Below are 11,013 nucleotides of genomic sequence, written 5' to 3'. Positions count from 1 at the left end.
TTCTAAAAGTTACTCTTTCTGTGCTCTATATTAATTAGTTGGACTAGTTTTTTTCTAATGCTATGTGTAGTCTATTGGTGGATTTTTTAACTCTTGTATTTTTTCTTCTCCTAATCTCACTAGCACTTTTGTTGCAGATGATTATGAAGATTAACACTCTGGCTAGTTTCCCGAGAATATGTTGTAAAACTTGTAATAACAGCTGCTTATGTACTGAGTCAAGAGTTTTGGTTAGCAGTTGTTTCCTTTTATATTATAATGCTTAAGCAGTTGTTTATATTTTTACATACAAAATACCCGCAAGTCTTGTGAGTATTACTTTTTGTTATCTATCTTTTTATTACCATTATTTAGAAATGACAGTTGAAAAGTACGAACAAGGACGAATAGGGGAAAAAAATATAATCCTACTGTTTATTTTGGACAAATTTGGAACTGAAGTTACTCTGTATATATACATTCTCCTTCCTTATTCTAGAACCAACCCAATCAAAGAGCTCGCTTCTTTTTCTCTGCTTCTACCCTCATCGATTCTTCTTCTCTGCTTCTACCCTCATACTGCTCCTCAATTCAAATTATCGTTCTTTGGTTCGAGTTTGCCCTCGGTGTTATTGTATTTCGGAGGTACAATAAGTTGATTTCCTTTTTTTATTTCTGTCTTTTCACCACTCTCTCTTCTTCAATGTGTCTAATTCAATGGTGGTTATGTCCTACTAGAACTCCATGTGCACCGGTCCTTATGTCACAATATGATGATTAAATTTGTTAACATGAGAGGAAATAGACCTAAAATCACATTGATGGAGGCACCTCCATATGCACCACACAAGAGGTTATTGAACCTTTGAGCTGCTAGATGGTTTGCTGCTATCTGTTGGGCTCCCCCTATTGTTGTTATGTGTTTCTCTATCGAAGATTCCTGCTTAATTCAAATAAGAAACCCAGACGAGAAAGTCAAGAATAATTCGGGTTACTAATTGTTCAAGTCTGAATGGTAGAAGTGATCTCTATTTTATTTGTGTGAAAGAATAGTTCAAACTATTAATTGATCTGCTCAAAATGGTGAATATTTTCTTTTTTCTTTGTGGATTTGGAACTTGATTGTCATGCATATTTTCTGGTTTAAATTTATATTGAAATTGATAATCTCTACTTCGGGGAAACCAAAAAAAGCCAAAACTCAGAATGCAAATGTGGATTTTACAGCTTAATGAATCAAAATTCAAAGGTGTAAGTGAAAAAATTTACGCTTGGGGAGTCGAATGGATGAATGCTTGAATATATGTTTTAATTTTAAACTAATAACAATACATGTTTCGGGCCAAAAATGCCCTTGCCATCAACCTTTTGGCTCTAAAATACCCTCATTTTTAATGGCCCCCACTGAAATTAAAATTAATCAATTTATTTATTACGTGGCGCGATTCTATTGGTTAATTTTGAGTTGATTTAAATTAATTAAAATTTCAACCCAAACCTAGATCCATCTAAGAGCCATACCCGCCCCGCCTAAAAGCCCCATTTAACGAAGAAAAACACCCCTCAATTCTCATTTTGTTAATTATTTTAAATCTGATTTGGTCTTCAAAATGTTCATCATTAATTTGTTGAACCCAGTTTCAACAAGCCACCTTAATCCAGCTTCAAAGCTCTCCAAAATTAAAATACAACTTCACAATGATGCTAAGAACAATAATCTGAATCACCCACTTCAAAATGAGCAATAAATTATAGATCGAAATTCGAATCTCCGTTAGAGGTTCATTCGAGCTTCAATAATGTTCAACAGAGTTTCAAACCAGTTTTCTTTTCTTATCAATATTCAGCTCTTTTACAACTGAGTTATAAATTTAAAATACAACACCAATCAGATTTAAGCTCAAAATCGCACGTTTACTAAAATCAAATTTATCTACTGATTTGAATTTATCGACTGATTTGGGGGTTCAAGGATTTCGAATCTGTTTGGGGTTCTGTTTAAAGTTGAAGTTGCTGAGTCTTTGAGTATAACCATGCATCTTTGAGGTCGTTTTGGTTTGACCTAATTTGATTTAGTTGTTGTTCTGGTGAATAAGATGGCAGGAAAAAAAAACGCATTACAACTCCATTTTTGAAGCTGAAGGATTTCAGATCTCAATTCAAAATCTGAGAACTAAAGTTTGTAGGTTACCTGTTGTTAAAATCGTTTGCGGAATCATTTGTTGTACTTAGGTTTAGATTTACTTACTAATTTGGGGATGTATTAAAGGAAAATTATAATCACCACTTGAGGGTTTGAAAAAGCTTGAAGAACACCCAAATGGGTATGTTGTGAATCCATAAGAATTGAGGGTGTTTTCCTTAGTTAAAGTTAAATGGGGCTATTAGGCGGGGCAGGTATGACTCTTAGATGGATCCAGGTTTGGGTTGGAATTTTAATTAATTAGGATCATTATAAATTAGCCAATAGAATCGCTCACGTAATAAATAAATTCATTAATATTAATTTCAGAGGGCGCCAATAAAAATAAGGGTATTTTAGAGTCAAAAGGTTGACGGCGGGGGCATTTTTGGCCCGAAAGGTGAAAGAAGGGTATTATTGTACCAAAAATGATAGTTCAAGGACATTTTAGGCCCTTTTCCGTACATTGTATTAACTAGTCTATTAAATACATTATTGAATAAATTAAGATGGACATCCACTTTAATGGATACATTGAGCTCATTACAGAATTCTAGAAGAACTTCCATTTCTAGAACTGCACATCTACTCTTCGCCAACAAAATCACAACTTCGAACAAATTCTACCCTTATATCCCAGAGAATCACAGAGATCCAAAGCGCCACAAAACTTCTAACAATACTCCCTTGATAATAAAGTAAATGTACTCGTTACATGTAAGCACATTTAAATAATCATACTACTCTATCCGTCTCAATTTACATGACATTTTCTTCTTTTTTATTAGTCCTAAAAGAATGATATTTTGCTATTCTTAGTAACAATTTAACTTTAAGCTTCTCATTTTACCCTTAACGAGATGACTTATAGTCACACAAATATTTATGACTCATTTTCTATCACAAATTTCAAAAGTCTTTTTTCTCATTCTTAGATTCGATTCCGAGTCAAACACCTCACATAAGTTTGTATTGGTACTATATAGAAGCATGGGTTTCCCCATGCTTCGTCGTCAGTCCTCTTTAAAAGAAAAAAAATATAAAGTGGGTCCCATACTAAAAACATCAAGAAATATTAAAAAGAAAAAAATTAGACCTCACCATCTCCAAACTCATGTAAAAAAAAAAAAGGTGGATCCCATATTAAAAAAATCAAGCAATATAAAAAACAATGTGCACCCTGATACGCTCAAATTACACCTATTAATGGTATAATGCGGACGTTGTCAAATATAGTAACCCAACAAGGTTGGGGTCGAATCCCACAGAGAACAATATGTAGGCGATTTAAGCAGATTAAGAATTATCACTAACAATAGCTAGACCGAACGCATCAATGGTGATTTTTAATAAGGTTTTGATAAAATACGAAAATGTAAATTTTAATCTAGAAAGCAAGAAAATTGATCAATGGCAACAAGAATGGGATAAAGGAAACTACTTCTCAAGTAACGATCCAATATATTTCACGAATTATAAATAATAGCAAGTTTATGTTATTTAGCCTCGGATAATGACTCTAAATTAACTTCTTCCGAAGATTAACTAGACTACCCAATTGAAGATCCCTCAAGCAATTAGGAGCATTAAGAACACCCGAATATGGCTACAAGTGGTATCGCCTATTCCTAGGTCAATTTCCATTAGATGAGGGTTAACGCCCCAAATTCATGTTAATTATTCTATCCCAACCCCGTTCTTCCTCTTTCGAGTTTCAAACAAAGTAAATGGGCGAGCTCAAGGGTTAGCTAATCCATTGAAAAACATTCAAGAACAAGAATAATTAAAATAACAAGAACTTACTTGATTAAGAATAATGCAGATGAATAAATAAGCATCACAAGAGTATCAATCTTAATTGTCACCAAGAGATTTCCATCAACAAGGATTAAATAAAAGAAAGAACATTTTTGTAGAAACCCTAGCCTCCAAACTTGTGAAAACTGCCAAAGATATGTTTAGAAAACCCTAGTTGGCTTTTTATAGGAACTGGAATGACAGAAATCGTCAAAGCCCAAGTTTTGGTCGAACTGGGCAGAAAATCCTTCTACGCGAACGCGCCACGTTTCTGCGCGAACGCGTGGAATCACGCTCTTCATGAAGCGCGGTCGCGTGTCGTTCCTGCGTGAACGCGTGGACTTAATAACGCGCGCGAACGCGTGGATTACCTGCGCGAACGCGCAGAGTAATTTTCCACGAAATTTTCCAGAATGTCCAATTGTTTCCAGTTTTGCAGCTTTTTTTTTTGCTTGTTTTCCACACATTGGCTCTAGGGACCCCGTATTACCTGAAACATACTAAAACCCACGTAAAATAACATAGACTTGCTTAAAAACAAGTAAAACTTATAGCCGAAAAGCGTCGATTGTGGCGTAAAATCACGCCACATCACACTCATATTAAAAAATCAAACAATATTCATGTAATTCCCAAAGTATCCCCATTAAGTCAATAATGGTGGATCCATTGCCACATGCGTATCAATCCATTAGTGGGAGCAAATGAAATTATTTCTTCAAAAGGTTAAGTAGTCAAACCATACAATTTCTTTTCTTTTCTTATATTAGACTGAGATCTAATCTAGATATTTAACTGTTGTATTTGCTATTCCTCTATGTCATTTATTTGTTATGTTTACTAAATAAATATACTTAAAATATTTATATTTTAAAAAATAAGATAGAATTTAATAAAAATATAAGGTGGGCCCCATACTAAAAACACCACGAAATATTTTTTAAAAAGGAAAACAAAATGTGGACCCCACCATCTCCAAACTCATGTAAAAAAAAAGAGGTGGATCCCATATTAAAAAAATCAAGCAATATAAAAAAAAAAAATAGACCCTATATTAAAAAAAAAAAAAAAAAAGCAATGTAAAAAAAAAAAAAACGTACACCCCATATTAAAAAATCAAGCAATATTCATATAATTCTCAAAGTATTCCCATTAAGTCAATAATGGTGGATCCATTGCCACATGCGTATCAACCCATTAGTGGGAGTAAATGAAATTATTTCTTCAAAAGATTAAGTAGCCAAACCATACAATTTTTTTTTCTTTTCTTATATTAGCCCGAGATTTAATCTAGATATTTAACTGTTGTATTTGCTATTCCGCCATGTCATTTATTTTTCATGTTTACTAAATAAATATACTTAAAATATTTATATTTTAAAAAATAATATAGAATTTCAATTACTTTTTCATTTTTATTCTTACTCTAATAAATGTGGAAAGAGATTAATTTCATAAAAGAAAAAATAATATTAAATGGAGATCAAATAATTAATAAGGTAAATTAGTCAAATTATAATTCTAATTGACGTTTCCTTAAAAAACCATGCAAAAGACAACATGATAAGTAAAATTAGCTAAACCAAGAATATTTACCAAAAATTAAAAAATAGTAGTTCTTCGTTTAAATAGAAAATCAAATTTCTACATTGTTTCGTTTTAAACATGTAAAATTAATTTAATAATTTGAATTAGAATTATTCAAATCAAAATTTGATAAAAAATAATAAGTATTGTTTAGGTCCAATCTACATACATTAATAATAGAGTATTTTACACCTTTAAATTAATCAAATTAAAATTCAAAGTATCAACTGATGCTTAAATCTTGCTATTGTTTTATCTCAAAGAGAGGAAAATAGTTTCTTTTTAAACAAGTCTTCTCTTTTAAAAAGTATTAATAAATTTTTGCCAACTTTGTATTCGTAGCAAACACTAATATAATAAAGTTTTGGATACGGAGCATAAACTACAATGTTATATTAATCGTGTTTTGAACATAGTATATATATATGCATAAAAATAGTGTAAACTTATGAATGTTTATTAGAAATATAAAATATATATATTATCACTACCCAAACACAACTACATAGACATAGATACATTATAATCTAAAGCGTTGGGCGCACGGGCATACGCCATCTAGTTGAGACTGAGAGAGTGCCATTGATCTAGCAAAAAATAAATATGTCGGTATTTCGATATAACGATTTGAATTTGAATTTTCTAACTATTTAGAAGAGTGAGTTTCCTCACTTCTTCGTCGTCAGGCACCAAATTTTGTCGTCCGTTTGTGGGCCCAAAAAAATAATAATTGTGGGTCCACATATTTTAAACAACTACTAATATTTAAAAAAAAAATGTGGGCCCGCATATTTTAAACAACTATTAATATTTTGTTTTAAAAAAAATTGTGGCCCACATATTTTAAACAACTACTAATATTTTTTTAAAAAATTGTGGGCCTCATATTAAACACCAACCAGTAATAAAAAAAAAGAGAAGAAAAAAGTGGAACCCACCACATCCAAACTCACGAGAAAAAAAAAGTAGATCCCATATTAACAAAATCAAGTAATATTAAAAAAAAAAGTGAATCCCATATTAAAAAACAAACAATGTTAAAAAAAAAGTGCTTAGAAAATCAAACAATTAAATCAATAATGATGGATTCATTGACACATGCGTATCAACCCATTAGAGGGAGCAAATGAAATTATTGTACAGCAACATACTTAAAATACAAAAATGCTTAGAAAATCAAACAATTAAATCAATAATGATGGATTTATTGCCACATGCGTATCAACCCATTAGTGCGAGCAAATGAAATTATTGTACAACAACATACTTAAAATACTTATATATATATATATATCCGTTTTGCAATTTTTGAGAGGGAGCAAATGAAATTATTGTACAGCAACATACTTAAAATACAAAAATGCTTAGAAAATCAAACAATTAAATCAATAATGATGGGTTTATTGCCACATGCGTATCAACCCATTAGTGGGAGCAAATGAAATTATTGTACAACAACATATTTAAAATACTTATATATATATATATATATATATATATATATATATATATATATATATATATATATATATGTTGACACCCAATTTTGTCCCGCCTCTCTTCCAAAATACCTATTTACGCCTCTAATATTTTTAGAAAAATTAAAATATATATATAGTCATTTTTTACTAAATTATCAACTTCTCATCAATACCGGCACTTTATTATTCTGTTGCAGTTACTCTTATTATTATTATTATTATTATTATTATTATTATTATTATTATTATTATTATTATTATTATTACAGTTCACAATTTTTATCATTTCAGTATTTTACCAGCTTACGCACACGCATCACATTTATCTTTGCATAATTAAATAATAGTATTTATCTTACTGTGGATTTTCGAAATATTATTGCACGACTATTACGACGCCATTTTTATCTGAGCATTAATGTTTGCATATTTCATGTTGAGCAATATTTTAACACAAGTTATTTAAATAGGTCTCTTATTCAAATTTAGAAGCCAAACTATTTCTTGCACTCGGTCCGTATTTTGACTTACCGGACCCCAAATCAAAGTCCGATTAATTCCTAATGTTTTTTAGACTAAACCATATTTCTTATCTCAATTTTTGATCAATCCATGTTTAATTCACTAACCCATTCTTTTAATATCCGGTCTAAAAAATCAACCCAGTCCATTTATGGACTGGGTCCGACCCATTTTCAGACAAAATAAGGGAAACCCTAAAAGGGTTCCCCTTCATTTTTCCATCCCCATCTCCTCCGCGCCTCCCTTCCCCCTTTCCCTTCTCTTCCTTCGATCTCTCTCTCTCCCGCTCCACCTTCCTCTGTCCCACCACGCCGCACTCACCCCCACCACCGCCGCTCCTCTCCACTTACCCCTGTCCCACCACGCCGCACTCACCCCCACCACCGCCGCTCCTCTTCCCTTTTCCCCACCACGCCGCTTGTCCCCCCGCTCCTCTCTTCTTTTTCTTCGACTCAAACGAGCCAAAACGCGATAAATAATTGTGGAGTGGAATCGATTAAGGGGGACGGTGGGGATTCAGAAAATTCCCCAAGAATTGAAACCTTAAAATCGTTGAAATCCCCCTAAGAACAGGTCGTTTTTTTTTTACGGCAGAAATCCTTTAGAAATTAAGGGAAATTCGAAGAAATCGCAGAAATTTCCCATATAAGACATTAATTCTTTAGCTGTACTGTTCGATATCAAGTCAAAATCCACACCTTTTGTTCTGTTTCGTCCTTAGCATCTGTCTAGATTCGAAGGGTATGCAAATTCGGGGTTTTTAGTGTTTCGAAATAAATTTGAAGTGTTCGAGGTGGATCGAAAACTCGATACTCACTTCGCTGCACACAAAAGAGGTAAACCCCAATACATTTTTTACTCATAGTCCTTAATTTCTGTTTTGGTTAATATTTAGTGTATTCTGCTATATGTTTAGTCGGTTATGTAATTTCTTTGCCTTCGCGTTATTTTTGATGTTTGGGAGCTGTTAGGATAGGATATCAATCGGTAATTGAATTTGAAAGATGACTATTGTAGTTCGGATGTTTAAGATTGAATTTACAAGACTCAGGACACACTCAAAATCGAATATACATGGGATATACAGTGGGTTAACAAGATAAGAAAAGATATACATTCGATATACACCAGATACACACCTCCTGATATGTATATTTTAGGTATATTGTATATATGTTTAAAACAGTTCTGAACTATCCCTCTTTACTCTATTTGTTCTAAGTAATGTACCCTGCGACGAATGTAATCTGCTTAGATTTAAATACGAGAAAATGATTATACAACCTGTCGATGTTGGTTGCTGAAATCTGTTTGGTCTTGTTCTTTTTCATCATTTTCCAATTTGGTGGATAGTGTACGTGTTTAGTTCAGTTGTCATTGGAGTTAAGGGATTAGTTTGCTCCTCCTTCATATTTTAGAAATAAGGCTTGTATGAAATTTATGATTCTGTTTTAGTTGTGTAAGGATTAAATTCAGATGATGTTGTGCGTGTTTCCCAGCTGGTTTCTTTCTCTGATTAAGTTGTGATGAAATACGGGGGTGTGAACTTAGATGCTTATTTTCAGTATTGCTTTTCTTATTCAGCCTCCACTATGTTGTCAAATAAGATTAAGCATAAAACTGATACAAATTATTAGTCAATATATGTGCACTAATCTGATTCATGATATGTCAATGGCAGTTTAAAGTCTGGCCTGTGCCTAAGTGATGTTGGAACTGCTTTATACTTGTTTGACTGTTCAGTAGCTCACTTAAGGCTAAACATTTGAGTCTTATGAGTTGAATGCTTACCCTGTTTAATCTACCATTATTTTAGTTTAGCAGTTTGGTTATGGGCAGTATGGGTCATACTAATATGGTAGCGTTAATGTCAGCAAGTCTTAATAGGATTAATAAGAATGTGAATTCAACTTCAATCAGTGCATAAATATATAGGGTCCCTGATTTAAAAGATTTGAGCTCGGAATGTTTTCTGTTTGTGCCTCTGTCTGCACCTTGTTTCATCAGAACTTACTCTTAATGAACACCTATTCCTTTGCATATAGTATGACTTCATTCGCATCATAATCTGGGTACAGTTGGTTAGCATGTGTATCTTACTTTGCTTCACTTCATATATATACTAGATACTTTCCCATCTGTTTTGCACCCTTCACGCAATGTCTTGACTTCATGGCCTATTTAGCTTGCTGGAATCATCCCTCGATATATTACTGTGTGTTGATATGCTCTCTAATGTGACCTTGCCTATATTTGCCATACCGACTTAAGATTCAGCATGACCTCTGATTTGGGGTGTTTGCCTAAATCCTGTGCACACATGATCTCTGTGAGGACTCTTGTTCTTGGAGAGATATCTGGAAGGTCATGCTTTGGCTTGGGACAGCCATTGATATAGACTACCAGGATGTCCTTATTTTGTCTCTTCATAGTAACTCAGTTCTCCACCAATCATAGCCTGTTATTGCATTTCATGCTGAAAGTATCTTACCTGATGATTTCAACTAAGTTTAGTATGTTTCTCCTGCATTGCTTATAGCTGCTTGTCTTCTTTGATTTTGTCTGTTGCATGCCTATGCATTTCTGAGCCTAAGTGTGCCTTAATTCCGGACTGTAATTCCGGACTGCTATCATTTTAATTGGGATTGCATCTATTTATTTGACTGTTTTGTTCGGTATCTCGGTTTCACTGCCCATTTCATTCGTTTCAAGTGTTATCAGTTCGATGGCCAGCTCTCTGTTTTTGAGTTGAATGTTTCATTTGTACATGAATATTTTGTCTTTAAGTTTCCCATGCGTGATGATTGCATACTAATTCTTTTCCTTTCGTCTTATGCATGATCATCACATACGAGTTCGAGGGACTCACTTTTCCTCCACATTTGGTTGGGCTAAAAGCCCAACACGACTTTCTCTTGTGTCCAGCCAACCCGCAACAAAATAGAAGACTTTTTGGGCCAAGGCCCAATAGCGAACGAAAAACAGCCGCCGCAGTCCCTAAAACGGGCTGATCCATTTAATTTCCATCCTTTTTATCTTATTTTACTTTATGTATTTAGTTTGTATTATTCGACTAACCCCTTTTACTTTGTTTTGCTTTCTTAACTTAGATGAACTCTAATAAATTAGCGGGTTAGTTTTAGCAAAGGGTAATTAGTTCAAGAAAGACAAACAAACAATTCTATAAATTTTACTCTTTCTTTTTCTTTTCATGTTAAAACCATTTATAGTGTTTAATATTTATTTATTTAAAGATCTATTTGCAAAAAAATAAAAAATGATTATATATATATATATATATATATATATATATATATATATATATATATATATATATATATATATATATATATATATATATATATTTAAATGAAAGAAATTATGTTCTTCTTATCTAAACCTTCAAAATGTCATTAGTATGTAAAAATATAAAATCAAGTATTACGTTTATAAATAACTCTTCAA

Source organism: Lycium barbarum, chromosome 12 (assembly GCF_019175385.1).
Source record: "Lycium barbarum isolate Lr01 chromosome 12, ASM1917538v2, whole genome shotgun sequence".
NCBI classification, from domain to species: Eukaryota; Viridiplantae; Streptophyta; class Magnoliopsida; order Solanales; family Solanaceae; genus Lycium; species Lycium barbarum.
Note: the sequence above shows the minus strand (reverse complement) of the source record.